This window comes from Solea solea, chromosome 12, assembly GCF_958295425.1.
Source record: "Solea solea chromosome 12, fSolSol10.1, whole genome shotgun sequence".
NCBI lineage: Eukaryota > Metazoa > Chordata > Actinopteri > Pleuronectiformes > Soleidae > Solea > Solea solea.
The window spans coordinates 23,826,454-23,846,522 of NC_081145.1; the positions used below are offsets into that span (position 1 = coordinate 23,826,454).

Consider the following 20,069-nt stretch of genomic DNA (forward strand, 5'->3'; position numbering starts at 1 on the left):
ATCGCCTCTGATCAGCAGCAAACAGGATGTTTCTTAAGGGTTTGTCATGAAAGATGTGCAACAATAGGTGAGGTGTGAGGTGTGGTTTGTAACAGCTGATAGCTCTTATTTTGACTCAGCATATTGATATGCTCTTCTTCTTTTTTTCTTTTCTTTTTTTTTGCAGCATGAGGAACAAAGCCATAAACTGATTTGATAGTCGTGGACAGAAACCGTGGTAACAGTAGTGTTTTTGCTTTGAGTCCTGCATAATTGTTCATGTAAAATGGAAGTGAACTCTTCCTTCTTCTGAGTCTTTCATTCATTCTTTTTTTATTTGGATACTGCTTCCTCTTCTACTTCTACACGCTGTCAAGATGGAAATAAAAATGAAATGAGTGAATATGAGATTAGGTAATTAGAAAACAAAAAAAGAGGAAACCATGTAGACGTGTATGAATTCACTATAATGTCCTACTTGCTTGTACAGCTTCTGCAGCAGCAGCAGCAGCAGAAGTGTGGAGCCACTCTCATGCAGCCCTTCAGTCTGACTAGCGCCCTCTATGAGCAGCAGGTATTATGTGTTTCTCCGGAACAGAAACCGGCAGAGCAGAGCAGAGCAGAGCAGGCAGCTGGACAGAAACAAGTGCAGCAAAGCCACCAGCTTCACTCATGGAGAAGGCAGCGGTGCAGCGGTGCAGCAGTGCAGCCCCCCCCAGGAAACAGCTGTTCTGCTATCAGTCACACTTACACCACAGACACGGGACGGGAGTAAGTTAGGGGTTCTGGCCTCGTTTTTTATGTGGCATAACAGTGTTTAAATTATTAAATGATATAATTCTGTGTGGGATTGTTTGTGGTGTTACATTTTTTTTATTTTTTTTTTTTATTTTATGAACGAACAACAACAAATGTTTCATTCAGACCAGTGACAGATAAGATTTGATCAAGAAAATGTGGGCAATGGTGAAATTCTAAAGAGCAAAAGAACTCTCTATGATTGTTCTCACTTTTACAAACAGCTTTAAGAAAGTAGAGCATGTCATTTGGTTTCTTTCACCTGTTCATTGACTTTAAATTACTGTACACACTTTCATGGTTTCTGGTTACTGTCGGTTTGCACCTTTGCGTTTTCATGTTCTGAGCATTTAGGGGCAAAACATCACTCTCGTCAAACTTCTCTAGCTTCAAACTCTGATGAGATATGGATCTTTTATTTCATATACCCTATAAATATACATCTACAGACAATCAAAACCTCATGTTAGTGGATAAATAGTAGGAGGGGAAATTTACTATACAATGTACTCTGTATGAAATTAGTCACATGAGACCTGGTTTACATTCATTTCAATTTGTTTATGCATGATCGAGTGGGACATGTGCAAAGGGAATTTATGAGATCAAGATTCTTTGAAAAAAAAAAAAAAAATCTAAGAAACAGAAACAAAGAGTGAAAAAAGTCAATAATGTGACCAGACTGGAACTTATGTGTCACCGGCACCTGTAAGTATGACTTAAAACGTGTGTCAAAGATAAAGACGCAAATACTACTTTGAAATTTCAGTGAACAAAATGTTGTATTAAAATATCTAATGAGTTCCCTGCAAACACGAAGACTGGAGATGAACAATTACAGCCAGATTCGATAAAGACCACAGTGGCATTATCTTATCAGCCGGGGTGGAGAGAGGAGACGAGAGGAAGGACGACGGGTGTTATTTCCGTTGGCATTCTTTCACATCAGTGTTTGCAGTGGCATGACCACTCCATGGCAACCAAAGCAGAGAAAGGTGGTCACTTATCAGTGTCAATAAAGTGTCTTAAACCAGGAGTGTGACACCATCAACATGTAAAAATCCCCCTTTTGCAATGTCTCATCAATGATTTTTTTATTTGACGTGACATTACCCGAGGCTAATGTGGCCGTGTTAAGATGCAGAGAAATCTTCCCGCACAGCGAGCCTTTAAAACAAATATAAAAAATAAAAAGGCAAAAGCCACTGTGTTAACATGTGCTTAATGGAAAACATACCTGTTCTTGGTGTGTCTTTATGCGAGAGGTTTTTTTGGGGAATGTGGGGTCCTGGTAGAGTCACAGTTAATTTTGCAAGGGCAGGTGGGGAGAGAAGGGTGAAGCACAGTGGGGTTTCATATCGTATGTCTTTAATGTCTGTCTGACATTCTTGCTTGTCAAACGCCGGTGTTCCCATCCGTCTCCATGCACAGACTGTCTGCCACCGACCTCCAACAAGCACAATTCCACGTTTGCTTTCCCTCTCTTCATACATGCGCGAAGAACGGCCGCACGCACGCGCTCAAAGTCGTCCTCTCCGTGTCCTAGTTGGGACAGTATAGCGCGCTGAGGTTGACCATGTAAAATAACACTAATGGCTAAAGTGCAGTTGCCTCAACTGTATCACTAGTATCAACAGACGGACTGGGATGTTCTTTGTTCTCCCTCACACACATTTCTTTTGTGTGGCGGAAAAAGTAACGGACACAAAATCACTCCAATAACATGCTTTTCTTATTTTAGTTGACTGTTAATCAGAAGCTAGAGAGTGTCAGGTTCACCACGCCCCCCCCCTGCACCCAACATCAGTCCCAACTTTCTTTCTTTCTTAAGCCTTAGTTCACCCCAGTGTGGCCTCATAAAAGCCCACACCTCTCCTCTGGACTTCCTGGCTACTGATTGCAGCATCTGACTCACAAAAGGCAAAAAAACACAAGCTGCTGGTGTCTGTACCAGGTACCATCTGGGTCTGGTTACCCGGCAGTGAAGGCAGAGGTGGGGGCAGACAACGATGGCAGTGCGGAATGTCGTCCACCCGGCCCCCCTTTAAAACTAACCAAGGGGCCATGAGAACCTACCGAGGAACATGGATGTATGTGAAACACAGTCGTAATAGCACACAAACAATGTCTGGAAGATGTTAATCTGTTTCTTTTTCAGGGGTTTGAATTATAGATTAGTCAAGCCGAGGACCATTTCTTTAACATTACTTTTTAGTATTTTTGTTAGCTTGTAAGTCACACTAACCTGCTCTGAAACCAGTCGACACAATGTAGAATCATTATCTACAGTCATTTATTTTTCCATAAAGCATTATTTCTTTGTCTTGTTGCATCACTTTATCACAAGATAAAGGCCACTTCAGTCAAACAACATTCATGCAAACTAATCTAATTAAAATATATTCATGGCCCGATGACGCTAAATTATAAATAACAACAAACAATTGAATGGAATAATCAAGAAATTCTTTCGGATTCATTAGTGGGAGTGGGTGTGGGTGGGTCTTAAATGTCTGAAAACCACCGTGGGTAATTCTACAAAATTACATTGAGAAAATGACTAATTTCACGACTGCATCTGTATAAATAGTTCACAAAAATGACATTGATAGTGGTGCCTCCATAGAAAAAAACACACTGATCAGCGTCACTCAGCTCTGAAATAACTTAATAGCAGTTTTGTATGAAAATACTAATGATTCGACGTCATCATCAAACACTAACATCCTACTGGCTGACACGTGGAAACATTTATAGTTAAAAATTCTTGGCACACTAAATAAAATGCTTATAGTTGAAGTAATTGTGAGCATCTGTATTGCACATACAGTAGCTGTATTTGTACCCACGTGGTATTAGAAACAGAAAGAAAAAGTCACTACTGTATACTCTGTGTACTGACCACTGTCCTGAATGTGTGACTGCTGGACTGCCGTTATCTCTCAGTCATTCTGCTGGGTGACATTACTGTATGAAGGATGTCCTGGACAAAACTGATAACGCATTCCTCATCACTGAGGTCATTTCCTCTACCCACAATGCATCGTGGCCAGCTGGTGGACTAGTTTGCGCATTAGGAGTGGAGTTGACCTGTGAACCTTAATTGTTGATGCGCAGAACACATCAGGTGAAACTATCAAGTCGTGGACATGAATATTTTCACTCTATGATTGTAGTTCACTGGCTGTAGCCTGACATACAGAGATGAAACAACACCTGGCAATTTAGAATCTCCAGGTGACTTTACCTGCAACGCTCGAGGACTCGGAACAAACCCAGACGCTGACTTTACCTGCAACGCTCGAGGACTCGGAACAAACCCAGACGGACACACAGAAGAAACCCCTGACTGGCCAACAAGTTCCATCCTCCCTGCTGTGAGATGACGATGCAGCGTCTTCATTTTGGGAGGTGTGCAGCGTTAATAACCGGCCAATATGCTGACATACGTAAATATTCACTCACTGTCTTCTGTTTTTACCGTGACTTCAAACAAGTCTGGGGCTCTGTTTCACTTACTGTAAAATAAGTCTGCGACACCACCAGGACTATACTGAAACTACTGAAAACGAGGCAGCAATGAACGTGATAAGGGCTTAAATGGTTCATCTGGTGCATTCATTGCTTCTTTCTAGGCAGAAATGACGAGCTTAGTCATTATGATCGCAGTTGATGACTCTCTATAATCACATTTACTGATCTGAACAGGAAATAAATGTGAATACTAACACATGGATGTCTACAGTACGTGCGGATTGGATAGACAACACAGACTTTGACTGAATGAAGGGGCAGGGGAGAGTGTGTTTTTGAACATGAGGCCAAACATGGCCAGATCTCTGCTCTCTCAGCAAAGGTTTGGAGAGAAGCCGCTGCTTTTGGCTCGGAAAGAAGAAGAAGCCCAGCCAGGGTGGCCATGGATGATTCCTCTTTTGTTCCACCTCTGTCACCTAATCAATTTTCTTTGGCAAGTCCTAAATAAAGTCATATAGTGGTACTAATGTTTTAATATAACTCCATGTGTCTGTGGCAAAGTTATGGCCCCCAGACCTCCTTACTCCCCCCGCGCCATCTCAATTCATTAGCAGGCTGAGAGGCAGCACTTGTTCTAGTTGGGTGAGAAAGAAATAAGGAAAAATGAGCAAAAGACACAATTTTGAACAAGGGAGGAAGAGTGTGTATGTGTGTGTGTGTGTGTGTGTGTGTGTGTGTGAGAGAGTATGTGTCTGCAGTATTGGCTGTGAGGTCAATTTTGATTCAAAGCTCTCTGCGTGAGGACATTTTGACATTGTGAGAATATTTTGGCTCATCCTCACAACTTTAAAGGGCTTTTGAGGGTTAAGGCTCAGGTTAAAGGTCAGGGTTAGGCATTTACATGTGATGGTTAAGGAACTAAGGAATGCGATACATCTATGAGTGTCCACACTGAGAATGCTGTAGTGCATGTGTGTGTGTGTGTGGGTGAAATAGAAAAAGGAAAAAAAAGGCCATGTAGTTCATCCATTTTTCTCTCAAAGAAAGCAAAAGAAGGATTAATTATAGTACGAGGACAATGAGGAAAGAAACAAGTAGGAGAAGCACAGGCAGAAGAAGAGGATGATGAAGAATAAGGGGTAAAAACGCAGCACATCTGAAGTGGACTGCTGGGCTCAGCAAGTTAGCGATTACTGATTAGCCAGCTCGGTCCTGTAGGGAGGCCTGTCTGTCCTTGGCTTGGGAAACAACATAAAAGGGAGCCGGCTGTTTTGTGACGGGACTTGAAAGCTTGGTAGCTATCGGGAGACATTAGCCTTATCAATGGCCGGTCACTAGAGCCGGGCTATATGAAGCAACAAGGGCACTGCTTTTCCAGAGGGAGATAACCAGCGCATACCTCGGCCCACATTTGCATGCACTGGGGCAACAGGCAGGCAGAGACACACAATGTGATAGAAGTCAGGCAAGAAATGGTAGTTTTGCCAGCTGATATGTCATGGTGCTAATGCAAGACCGCTTGTTGGTCAACCAGTGCAATACAATGTTTCTTAAACCACTCTATCTTCCTGCCATTTTTGTAACCCCTCAAATTATTTTGAAATAAATTGTGAAATTCCTGCAAACTATCTGTGTCTCGACCCTGTCTCTGAGAATAACTGATCATGAAAGTGAGAGGTTAAGCGCAATAACGTCTTTTGAATGCTGAAAAGGACCCACTGACACTTGGTGATTGTGTGAGTTTTCCATTGCATTAAGGAGCAAACTCATGAACTTGGGTCAATGGGGGAAAACAAAGGTAAACAACATCAACAAAATGACAGAAAGACATGAAAAGACTTTCCGGAATGACCCGTGGGTTTCCTCCACATCACCATGTACATAACACATTGGACCAGGCCACAATTTTTGTTGCACCAAGAGAGAAACACATGAACACAAACACACACACACACACACTTACAGTACTTCCCCCCTCTTTACCGCTCCCCGACAGCAGCCTTCCCAGTATATTTGTGCTGATTGATTTTTGTGGGGTAAGGTCATTCTGAACAGCTGCTGATAGACGCGCAATTCATCTGGAGTTCAAAGAGTGCTCAGGTCGGTCAGTGCCATTACTGTTTGTACTTCACCGAATGACAACGTCATCAGGCACCAAGTCTTGTCAACAGCGTGGGTGGCAGGACAGTTAGTCCGTCCGTCGGTTGCTTTTCTCTATCTGCGATCACAATCACCTAATCAATGCAGTAAAGCCTTAGATGTGGAGGGCAGATTGTACACATGGAAAATACAGTACACATAATCATATTATCAGAAGTAAGACTGATTCTTCAGGATGATCACACACTAATGTGTATAAATATATACATATATATGTATATGTATATATACTGTATACATACAACATGTATCATTAGTTTTATCCTGCTTGTACGTGCAATGTCATACTTGTAATATTTGCAGTGCACAAACATCTGGAACACAGTTCAAAGAAACCCACTCCGCACTCCGGCGCCACTTTTCTGCATTAGCCCCTATCACTCCTTTCATTCTTTCATGCCTCCCCTTGTTTTCTTTCTTGTTTTTGTCCCAGTTCTAACACCCCGACCTGCCTCAGATCCTGTTTTCTTCTCGCTCAGCTGACTGGCTGGCACACCTTCCAGAGGACAAAGTCCCCGAGTGAGAAAACCCGAGGAAAAAACAGGCACGTGCGTGCACATCGGAGCACATATGTAATCATATGCAAACACAAGCATGCGCATAGTTCTGTAGAGATTCTGTCTTACCAGCAACACACAGTGATACATGCACAGGTAGGCAAAGCCGCACCATACACACACAAGCACACACTTCCAAAGTCCTCCAGCGTCATGCCTTCCCACCCTACACTTGATAAACCCTTGTGTGAGCCTGACAAAGCAGGAGAGGGCACTCAGCAGCCTTTGAACACTGGAGCATGTTGCATAAGACAGCTCACTGTACCAAAATGGACTGTATTCACACGCTGAACTGTAAGGTTGTGCAGTCAGCGCTGTGTGACTCAAAGAATCATATCTAATCATGACGCACATTCTTGTGCATGTTCTTCCGATTGTAAGAAACAACGATTGCAACAAATTCTTTTTTTTGACCTTTTGAGAAATCGCTGAGGAGGCCGATGCACTCCTTATATGATTAAATGTTTGTAGCTCATTTCAGAAAAAAAAAACATGTTCACAACCTAATCAGTATGCAAATGTTGTGTGTGTGCGACTTGTGAGATAAACAAATGTCTGTTTCCTCAGATAATGGCGGGGTATTTAAATGTGACAGGGAAGCGAAACGTTGCAACCAACTACTACAAAACAATATTTTAATATTGTTCAAGCTTTTCTATTTTGAACTTGTTCCGCTATGGCAATGGTCTGACTGACTTTGATCATAACACAATATACAACTACGGAGATTGACAATGATTAAGTCGAGCTCCACAACTCTAACTGTGACAGCCGATATGCTTGGTTGCTTGCCCGTGTTTCATCTTGAGCCACGGTTCTCAAACTGTGGCACGTGTACCATCAGTGGTATGGTCGTTGGACCAGAAATACTGTTCTACTGTCATGGAGCTGAGGATTGACTAAATAATAATAATATCTTATTGGGAATACATTTGCCTCCTGTGAGGTGTCTGTAGATGACTTTGCTCGACACCACTGTATTTTACTGTTGGCGATAATGGTGTTACTTCAGGATTCTTAATATTTTCTCAGGTGGTACTTAACGTATATATACCTAACGGTATAAAACGTTTGATTTTGAGCTTAAGACAAGACAGGTCCAGGCCATCTGTCCTTTGTGTGCCTCTTTTGGTCAACTTCACAGTGAAGTCACAACTCCAAAATGTCACCCAGCTCATTGTTTTTTCTTCTAATTAAATCCTGTGTGGTATTCTAGGAAATGTGAGATGGAGTCTTTTGTGAGTTTCACTCATACTAGGGAAAAAGAAACGTCTGGCTAACTTCCTGTTGGTTGCTGCTGTTAGCATTCCCTTCCCTTCCCCGTGTTCTTCCTCAGGAGAGGACCTCCTCTTTGTGAAATCATTGCTCCTGATATTTGCAGGTGCCTGAGACTTTAAACAACTTTAATTTAGACGCAGGCATGTCATTGGCAAATTTACTATGTCTCAAGTCACACTGTAACTCACTCACAAAAATCATTTCTATTATTGTTTAAAAGCATTTCCATCGTCACACGTTCACTGGAAGCATCTTGCTTATCATGCACACGTTAGCACAACTCTGTTCCGAGTATCAAGATCCACAAGGAATGAAAGGAGAAGTTGTGGAAGTTCAAAGCAGCAGTTTCCAGCCCAGAAGAGGAAACCAGAGCGCTCTGTTTGCCATTGATGTCATCGCCAGCAAACCACACTTCAAACTGGTAATAAGGGCAGCAGGGGTATTTACTACAAAACACAGAGGGCCTTATTTGTTCAAGCCGCACACCCCGCGTGCGCCTCCATGCTTCTACTGACGCTGTGCACTAATGGTTCCCACATCAGGCTCCCTCAGTAGCCTCAGTCACATATGACCGCCATGCATCACCATCTCCATCCACCTCACCCCCAACGGGCTTGGTCAATTAGTACGTAGCATGGAGGGCGCAGAGCAGGCTTCCGAAGGGGGGCCTCCTGGTGAGGGATGTGAACGTAGCGGCTGAGGAAGCAGAGACGCATGTACTGAAGAAAAAAAAGTCACATTTGGGATGCACTGATACTAATCTGACTTTAATTTAACTGGTAAAATGTGGATGTGAGTGTATGCATGTGTGCTTATATGTGTGTATAAAGATAGGGGTTGAGGGAGCCCCGCACGGAGTAATTGAGTCCGTATTTTCAAACAGCCCAGACCAGATCTTGACTCAATCACGTCTGGCCCCATGGATGGGGTAGACGGGGGTCTACATCTTTGTTTGACAATGTGTATGCTGAAGATTGATTTTCTGGTTCCAGTGGGAAAGGAGCAAATGGATGTGAAAGGGAGGAACAAGATTATGCATCACCGGGAAGGATCGTGCAGGAAAAGTGTAGCATTTTCACCATGTGCTGAACTGACTTCTTTTTCTTCTGCTTTTGAGGATGGCATTTTTGACAGATCTCCTCAGTACTTTGTATTCTTCTGTATTTATATACTTAAATATATATATTTAAAAATAGACCGGACCTCTGGACACCTTATTTATTCACTTTTGTTGAATGTATGTTAAGTTATGTTGATGTTTACGTTTCATGTACAGTGTGTGTTTGATTCAAAGTCAAATTCCTTGTATGTGTTCACATACTTGGCCAATAAAGCTGATTCTGATTCTGATTCTGATTCAAATTGTGAACACAGTCATGATCGTTGTCTTGTATAAAAAAATGTAAGACGTGAAATTAAATTAAATATCCACTTGCATGACTCCAGTTAAATGCTGGTGAGAAACCTGCACAATAGCAGCTTAAAGGAAAATCTTTTCATCTGGCAAAAACCCATTTTCATCAGTGTAATTGTATAAACTGTTGTTTTTTTATTACCCCAGAATGAGCTTTTTATAGCTCTACAGAGGCCGCCATTTTGGACCACCATGTTTTTCCAACAGCCCACAATGGACAAACTGAACATACTTTTAAATTATGGACATTTACATTTTCAGAAATGGATAAGGCAACTATGCCAGTAAATATCGTACAGAGGTGGAATAGAGAGAGTTAGGTGTTCTGTGATTTAGACAAAAAATTTATTGTGGTTGAATGCCCTAATTTTCTACAGACAAAGAAACAAATAACCACATACGCTATAGTCACGTAGCATTAATTTCCCTTTGAGGTTACATTCAAAGTGAAAAGCTCAAATGATGTTACTTTATCAACAGAATAATATCGTTCAACCGTGATACAAGTCACATAATGGTGTTTTAGGGGAAGTAGGATGTAGGGTGTAAACAAAGAGGATGCAATGCAACTCACCACTAAAACCTACCAGTGTGAATGTAGCTCAAATGTTGTGTTCATCATAATTCATTTTAGGAAGGAATAAGAACTAGCTAGTAATAAATGTTTTCTTTTCTTAAATAAATCAAACAATGAAAACTTATTTTTTTTTCTCTTTGGTAAGCTGAGCCACATTGTTTTTAATATATTTTTCCCTGATGATCGACCATATGTGGATAAAAAGCAATCCGCTGCTTGTCTATACGTATTCCTTTTGCAGATGTGAATCCAAACATTACAATTATCTATTATTGTCATAAATTTAGGAGATTGTTTATCCTCTGTGAAATTTCCGTATGCACGCTCTATCCATAATTTCTGGCTGCATCTGTTTTTGTTTTGTTTTGTTTTTTTCCCTGATGCCACTGCCACAGCAGAGCAACTTTGGGTTTTAAAGGAAGTGGAGAAATGAACTGCACACACTTTCCTTGTAGGCACAGAATTGAAAAAAATCCTTGGCATTTCTCAGCTCGATACTGTTGCTATACAGTATTATATCTTCTCCACGACGAGAGCTGACACAAATAACACGTTGTCTTTTAATGTTGCCATGCGGAGTGCAATTACAATCACACATTCAAAATGATTTTCCCTGTGCATTCTTAGCAATCTCCATTTCTCCACCATCTGATCTCAAACATATGATCAAAACCAACACACAACATGGTTTGAGTTTCACATCTTTAGGGATCGTCCCACACTCGCTGGGAAACTGAATGTGCGTGGGTGGGTGTCTAATACTTCCAGTTCAACTGCTTCACTACCTGTAGGCCTTGGAGGTTTTGTTCCCTCCTGCATTTGATCTCTGCTCAGTTGTGGAACAATGCCTGACCTCAGCCAGACCTGATAAAACATCCCCCACCTACCATTTCTCTTGCAATTAACATGCTGAACATGTAATTCACAACAGGATGATCTTGAGAGTCATATACAGTAAAGCCTCTATTAAATCCAGGCACCGTATCAGATTTCAAATGCTTGGTGAAATTGCAGTTCACTTTGCACTACAGGAATGCGGCGCAGATGCAAGTACTCAGCAGATAATGTGCAGTATACAATGTGAAGCCAGAAGAAGTAAATATTATGCAAAAGGGGTTACTAGTTTTATGTGAAGTCAATTAAAACTGAAAAAAAGAAAAGAAAAGAAAGACTACAAGCGGTTACAAGGATAACATGAGGATGAATATATGAATGCATGACCTAAGTCTCCCATACTGGCAAGAAACATATGAAATGAGTTTTCCACCACTGTGATGTCAGATACGACAAAATTCCATAACATCCTGAATGCACTGTTCACTCAAGAATTGGATGGCTGTACTGAAAGGGGGTACAGATCAAACGCGGTGGCCTGGGGCCGATTAGATCCAATTCCACTTTGTTACCAAGGCCTGCATTTATTTGCTGAGATTTACCATACAGTAAAGTCAGACATAGGCCTTGCGGATGAGGGCCCCTTCTTTGGAGTCTCCCCAACATATAAGTGGACAAAAGAAAAAGGGGCCGATTGTAGATGATATAACGAGCCCGGGGAGCATCTGACTTCCATTGCTGAGCTCAGCTTGTGTGTTCCACTTAGCCACTGTTTTTCTGAGGAGATGCGCAGCACAAGTCACCAAAGCCCCACACTCAAACACTCGTGATGTCATTGAGGTTCTATCATTACAGGGTGCAGATGATGCTGCGCTGGGGCTAGGTTAATTCCCACGCTTGTTTCTGCAAACTTTACTCGAGGAAAAATGATGCCGAGGAGTTTCCGGCTGACATTGAAATTGTGTGAGAAAAAGAGAGGAAAGAAGACAGATGAAAGCCAGGGGGGAAGATTTGAGAAAAATGTGAACCTCGAGACAAGATAGTGACGTCTTTTTTGTGTGTGTGTTACAATCAGTACTGCGGCATCTGTCTGAGAGCATCTTATTTCTCAGATGAAGGCAAGCACAGATATAGTACCAAATATTTCTGATAACTCCTTCAAATCTCAATTCTGCAGTTATTAACACTTATTAACAGAAGTTATGATTGCACTACATTACATAATATATGCATAATGAACAAAGGTGTGTGTTTTTTATTTAATATAAGTGGGTGTTAACTTTTAGATAAGCTCAATTGTACTGCGCCACATTCATAATGTGGCTTTCTTGAAACATCTGAGCACTTGGAATGAATTCTTCACTTAAGATAAGGAGTATAGGTAATCTGGTCCAAATAGGCCATCTGCTGTTCCCACAGCCAACAACAGAGGCTAATAACATGCTGCATCCAATCAGATTGGACCAGAGTCAGCCGAGATAAAGGCGAAGCAATAAAATGAAACAATCTGGTGCTTTGACACTACAAGGAAGAGAGCTTGCTATTTCGCTGCTGGGCCGGGGGCAGGAATGTGCTCTTTGAACCAGCTTTATTTAACAGCGGAGCAGCATGCGCACAGCACGCCCCGAATCTCCGAGCTGGCCCAGGGACCGTTTGCTCCTGGCGTGGGTACGTCAGACACAGGGCAACCAGGTCAGGGAGCTGGCATCCTCACCCCTGGCACAAGTTGCTTCCCTTGGGGGCGTAGGGGCTGACACCGAGCTCATGGGGAGCACCAGACAGACAGGGGCCTACCAAACAGCTTGTGACCATAACCAACAGTGGCCGAGAACAATGAATGCAATTATTTACAAGAACACAGTCCAAGTCTCTTTTAGTATCTGCCTATTACGCCTGTTTACTCTCACTCTCCTTGTGTGGGGCAGCATGGAAGGGCTGTGACCCTGTCGGTAAAGTCGTCAGCAGGACCTTTTCATAGTGCCCAGGGCGACCGTGCTATTCATCCTCTACTGCCACCAGGCCTCATCAGCATCCAGATGCAGCGTCTTCCCTACCAACTGCACATTTTGATGAAAAGTCAGGGGGAAACGAAGCAGAAGCAGATTTTTCAAGGTTTGAGCGAGAGAAAAAAAGCGAGCAGCATAAAAGAAGAATGGGGTTTTCTTTAAGGTGCAGTGTTGAGGTAATGTGGAAAAGATCCACCAAGGGTTCAAACAATAATACAGTGGTGAATCATTACTTTCATGCACCATTAGGAAGGAATTTCTCTTTCTTTTGGTTTTTACTGCTGAAAACCTGGTACAGGCAGACAAGTTTCTGTCAGCACTGTGGCTGAGAGTTGTGGGGGGGGGAACCGAGAGCAGAAAACTCTGCCCAAGTACAAATATTATACATTTAGCCTCATAAAATCAAATCGTAAAATACAATTTAATGTAATAGCTTTTAATATGACATATTTTTTACATAGTATAAGTGATGACTGGTGTCATTGACGGAGACTCCTTTACTAATAGATTAAAAAAAGGATTAACGACCATTAACACCAATTGAAGGTTGAACTCAGCAAATTTTCCATAGTCAGAAAGCGCTGCTTTGGGTTTGAGTGTGTTTTCTCAACATCTGCAGATTCACAGTCAAGACTGGCAGAAAGCAACTAGCAGGCACGATCATTACTACACTTAATATCACAAGCATTTCTCTTTTCAAGATTGAAATATCAAAATATCACTGATAATCTTCACCGGTAGCTTTACTTATACTTCCAGTCCCAGTGTGAATGCCCATCCTCACTACCACTTGCAATTTACAGACACCATTAACCTAACCTTCACGTCTTTATCACTGCCAGAGCAAGGTGTAGTACTACACAGTTGGAGGAAACACATGCAGGCATGGGCAATAGAAACTTCACACAGAAAAACTTTAAACTGCAGGTTCACACCCAGAACCTTCTTGGTGTGAGGTAACAGCTCTAACCACAACACCACTGTTCTGCCAGGTTTACATATGTCCTACGGATTTGTTGAGATTTTATGTCACAAAAAATTTGAGGTAAGAGCCCGTTATGATGAGCTGTTCCTGAGCAGAAACGTCCGTGTTTCATGCATTAACTTCACATTAACATTGTTTTATAAGATATTAAATCTGTAAGATCTGACAGGAAGCACATATCACCTGCTGTGGCGGCTTTATTGTGACTGAAACCGCAGCGGAACAAGACGATTTCGTTATCCGTGCTAAATCAACTCCAGCTGAGCAAACAACACACACACAATGTGAAAAACTTTACTTATTTATACAAATACAGGGGCCCAAATACAGTAAATACAGTAAGTTCAATCTCTTTTTCCCCATGGGGCTCTTGGCTGTGGCCCTTTAGGAGTATCCAGATGAAGAAAGCGTGGAGTGTGGCAGAGGGTCCTTCCATAAACAATAAACAACAGTTATCTTGTGTGCGGCCGTCTGTGTCGAGTGGCACATGAAGCCAAGCCCAGCATCTGAGAGGCGTCTGCTCTTCTTTCCACCATTGGTCTTGTCTCTTTCAATGGCTTATAAAAGTGTGGATGTGTGTGTAAAACCCAAGGGTGTGTGTCTGTGTTCACAGCACAGCACAGGGCTCCTCTGTATTGTATTCTGAAGCTGGCTGCAAGTAAAAAGGCAGAATTAAGAGTGGCGGGGGCAAGAGCGAGGGAGCTGCCAGCACACTGCAAAACTGCAGGGAGCTCCCCTAGATCCCAGCTGCCCAGGACTGGCTGAGAGCATCAGGCGAGTGCCAGGCTTCCTCGGCCCTCATGGAGGTCGTCCAGAGAAAGTGGGAGGAGTGGGAGGTACACATCAGAAAAAATGCCAAAAATAATGTCTGGGCCAATATAAAGTCGGCCTTCAGGGAGAGAAAATGCTGACATACACGAGAAAACCTCTTTCTACTGGCAGGTGAGACACATCAGGGGCAATTTGTTTTCAGAGAACAAAACAGAGTTTTCAAGTCATAATTGGTTTTATACAGTGTTCATATTTTATGAAGCACTGGAACATAGGAGCAGAGAACTTCCTCAATGGCCCAATAAAATGGTCTTTCATTATTGGTGGCCCGATTGCCTCTCCCTCTCTTACATGGGCTGGCAACACAGTGGAAGACGAAGTTTATCTGGAACGGTTTAATGCATTATTTGTCTAAAAATCAAGGGAGTGAGTTTATTTTGAAGATAATTATAGCTTTTGTTGTGTCGATGGCCAAGATAAGCAAGGGTTCCGATCCATTAACTGATTGTGCTTTTTCTGGCAAATGCCAGCACTGAGTTTGTACTGCAGTATGCCGTGTAGGAGTCCTGGCAACGAGCTAGAAGGTCCTACTAAGGGGGTAGGTCTCCTTCCACTACAAAACAGAAATCAATCAATTATTTTAATATGAAAAATATAAGATTTTTTAAAACCCCCAGTATAAAAAGTTTTTAGTATGACACATAAGGCTTTATCGCGAAGATTTCACTTCCCACCCTTCTGTCTCTACATTGGCTTGACTACAATAACATGACTCAATAAAAAATCCAGGCCATTAAACATATATATTATTCAAACCATATGTAAAGCCACTGTCTGATCAGACTCTCCCCACACCCCGAAAAAGGAGTAATAAAGTACAGGGCAAGGCGGAATGTCAGCCCTCAGGGTGAAAGTTCTACTGTAAGCCGTAATAATTACATTGCAGGCCTATGGAAATCCCCTCGCTGGTGTAGACACTTTTGCCCTCTGAGCTGACCCAGGAACCGGCTGGAGCACTCATCATGGCACTTGGCAGACGGCAGCATTTTTTCCACAGGTCCTCAGAGAAAAGCCCTTCCTCTGTAGAGGCAGGTAATCACAACAGGAGCACATCCCGCTACAGACGAGGCCAGTGAAAGCACGCCTGCTTTGTCCAGTCCGGGAGAAGTTCGGAGGCTATTTCTATGCTTTTGACAGAAACAAATGACCCCCGTGTCACACTGCCTGTCAACCTCACTGCCTGCTGGGGAGCTAATGTCAGTGGTGTTCGTCATTGTGTGTTCCCGCCCTGAGGCCACCGACAGGAAGTGAGCTCCACTACAACAAGGGGGAGAAATCATTTACATCTACTTGTGAGGGCGCTGGGAGACTCAATATAGAGGTGTTGAAAAGCTCAGGAATGAGAACGCATGTGGCATATTTGGCACGTGAGACCCTTTGATTCAACAGACTAAAATTAGAGCTACATGTGGAAAAAAAACAGATATACTGTAGAGTAAATTCAGGCCTCTGGTGGACTCCAGTCTCATAATACCTCCAGTTTCCTGCTCAGCACATTTACAGCATTATCACCAACTAGACGGGTCCCCAGGTGTGCTTCCGGTGTCAATGTTGTGACGTACCCTGTCTGTGGTTTCCATTGCTGCACGTTTTCCTCTGGAAACCTGGAGTTAATTTGTAATGTCCAGAGGGGGCCATTTGGATGCACTTCACAACCAATGTTGTGACACTGTTCTCTCCAGCACCTTATCACCGCTACCGGAGCTATCCCAGAAATGTATTTATGTCAATGTCAGAGATGCGTATTGCTGGAAATATGCACAACTGCCGTAGTACATGTTTTATGGTCTGAGAAGTGTCATATTTTGGGGAATCAACATTTGGGTTTTGCAAAAGCTGGAAATAATTTAGAGCAAAATATGGAGGGATACATGGCCATTTGTACATAAAAAAATACATTTAACATACTTTCAATGCAATTATTTCATTCCAGTTATGCATTAGAGGCGAGCATGTTAGCAAACATCATAGAGGTTGTTTGTTTCACTGCTGAAACAAACAAACAGCTGAAACACTGCTGATGTTACACCAACTGCCAACAGTTCCCACAGTCTAAACAGGAGGTCCCAATTTCAGTGGCCACCAAATACTTTGGTGACATAAATGTGGAGAACTTAGCAACAGTTCTCATGCCAGACCACTTTTCCTCTTATCCACAACTGTGACTGATCTGAGTGATAAATGGTCTTGTGTGTACAAGCTGACAGAAAAAAAAGAAAACTAATTTCCTCCAAAGGCTGAACACCATAAACAAACCCAGAGCAGGTATCGAGCTCAGGTGTCTGACTGCAGAGTCTTGCTCTTTGCTTTCATGGATGAACGAATGAATGCAGACCTACAGACGTGCATTCATATGAACCTGATGTACCTTTAAAATTTAAACCCCCAAAAGTGTCTGTGTCCAGGTGACAACCAATGGTGTACAATCAAGAGGACAAGCTTGAAAATAATAAAGCCATATGACTTACATTGAAGGTGATGGCGATCCGTAGACGAAGATCTGAACCTTTAGTCCTTTTAGCCGTGGTTAGCATGTCATCTCTAAACATGGCTAAATATCTCAGACAGCCTGACCCCCAAGCATGAGGTCGTGTGTAGGGCCACAACAGGCCCCTGGGTTTTCTCGTGCTGCTTCTTTTCTGCTTTCCATCATATCATTCCACGTGTCTTCAAGACACTGGTGTTTGACTTCACATCTGGATTAAAGAATACAGAGGGCAACATTTAGAATACACACATTGTCAAGAAAACTGTCTCAATCAAAAATACTTTGCTCAACATATGCTCTCATTTCCATTTTGATGTCTGTCATCAAGGCCCTGAGAGGCCTCTGTGTACATCCTGTGGACTCCAGATGCCCACAGTGATCGGCTCCCTCTTAACCAGACCTAACAGGACTAGCCCACCATGGCATTGGCAGCGGCACAGTCAAGCTGACAATTATTATCTACATCACTGCCCTTGCTAGCAAGCTGACGGGATGGGCAGCATTTGTCTGGCTACAGAAGACAGTATCTGTCTGCCTGTGTGGGGTCAGTGAGGACATCCTGATCCCCCCCCTACCCAATATTAAGCTAAATCAGGCTCCTTGGTTTTGTACGTCTGGAGACAGAGAGTGTCTCTAAGATCCTCGTGCTTTAAATAGAAAGTACAAAGAAAGCAAAACTGTTAATAAACAGCTGTCCTATCATAGACAGAGACGGATCTACACAAGGTTGCAGGCATGTGTTTGCAGGAAACCCGATTATAAACGACAAGGACTGCGGTGTGATTCATCCTGGGATCTTCTGATTATGTGTTCTCCAAATCCTCCTCCACCTCTCCTCTCATTACTGACTGGTGTACACCAAACAGTCACCACCACCATCATCTTTCTTTTCTTTTTTGAGTCTTTGCAACTCACTACTCGAGTAATGACAAACCTGCTGTCAGTGAATCTATGGCTGTTTTGATTTCCTGAAGCTCTGGCCACATCATTGTGTACCTCTATGACTCAGCCACAAGTCACTAAGCTTTCTGGCACAACCAAAACGCTCTTCCTTTAAAACTGACTCAACTTCATACAGGAACCATCATTTCTACCGCTGTCAACAGAGACAAGCTTTTTAAAGACCTTTGTGACTCATCGGGGAGAAGGCACAGAGCAGGCGGTATAGGCAACATCTTAGAGAAAACAATAAAATGCAGATAATGACAGATATGGCCTGTAACACAGATGGGCCAGGACTGTTTTAGACAGACACCCCCCTCATATCAGTCAGAAATTGCAGATTTCAAGCGCGCTTCCCTTGAAGGAAACATGAGTGGAATTGAAGGATCAAAGAGGGAAGACTTATGGACTTACAGTACATTATAGCCTACAGATGGTGCAAACTGGTGTTTTGGTGCGGTGATGCAGACAACTGTGTACAATAATTCATACTCTTGGTCATATGGGGAAATGGGTTTTTAAATTCTATTTATGAAAGATCCTTTCCTCTTGTTCATCATCATGTGACCTTATGCTGCCTCGCACTACATCCATCCACTGATATTTAACAGTTTGGCAGAAATTATTAATAACTAAACGGTCCCACATTGCCAGACATAATGTACCTCCTCTGTGCCGGGTCAGTGCTGGAGAATAGTCCGGCGGCAGCTGTTCTGATTTTGCAACAAAGAAAAAAAAATAAGAACACTGGATTGTTTGTATGTTTTTCCTGCAACCAATCACAGCCATCTTGAGTGGTGCTAAGACCAGGATACAGCAATTATGTGTCGGGGTAACATGTTGCGGTGGATCATTTGCACGTGGGCAGGTGATCACGTTCCGTAAAATGAACCAAGGAAAAGTCACCAAACAGTACATTTTAAATTTGTCTACTAATCTATTTTTGTCAGAACCCCGGATGCTAATAATCGGAGAACGAGGCCACCATTTTAGATAAAAATGAAACACATCAGCTACAAATTAAGACCTAATTGAACCCAACTGTTCTTCAACGTGTGCCACAAGTAGTCTTTTAAGAGGCTTTGAGGTGGGGAGATCCACTATTCATCTAAGGGACATTGTTTATTTATTTTATTTATTATGGCATACGTGTAAGATCTTAAATTTGTGAGTAAAATTACATACACATATTTGAAATAGACAGTTACTTAAACCTCATTCTGCCTATTCTTACTGTAGCAGGAGAATGCCGATCAGTTTCCAGGGACCGAATGCAAAAATTGACAAATGAGAAAAGAGAAAAAGAATGGCGATGCATCAAAGAAGATAATTTGTTCAAGTGTAACCATACTATGGCAACCAGAAATATGCGGAAGAAAACAATGAGACAAACATCATCTGGGTCCACAAGAAAATAATCTGCAATTCACTGAGATGCGACACCCGCGATAACCCTTCCCGGTCTCCATCTACAATCTTTAAGCGGCGAAAAACATCAAAGCTTGGAACAGTGCCGCATTCTCAAAGTCAAAGTGACCACTTGTCTCAACTTGGACGAGATCCGAGAACGTTTCTGACATCGGTGTCAGTGAGACAGACAGGCTCATTCAGACAAACTCGCTCCTTCCTGGCTCGGTTCTCTTGTTCTCACAAGATCCAGTGCATTCATAACCAAACAGTGGTCAGCAGCACAAGAGGATCAAGGACACAAAAAGTCTGTGATTCATAAGCAGTGCCAAAGGGTTT

At 42.5% G+C, this 20,069-nt stretch overlaps 1 long non-coding RNA gene across 2 annotated transcripts in view; it reads right to left on the bottom strand.

Annotated features, from left to right (window-relative positions):
• Positions 1–20,069, bottom strand: part of LOC131469713 (uncharacterized) — a 97,689-nt gene that overhangs the window by 26,421 nt on the left and 51,199 nt on the right. For both annotated transcript variants that reach the window (XR_009241829.1, XR_009241830.1), the window contains exon 2: positions 17,362–17,589. This is a non-coding gene — a long non-coding RNA (uncharacterized LOC131469713). The remainder of the gene's footprint in view (positions 1–17,361; positions 17,590–20,069) is intronic.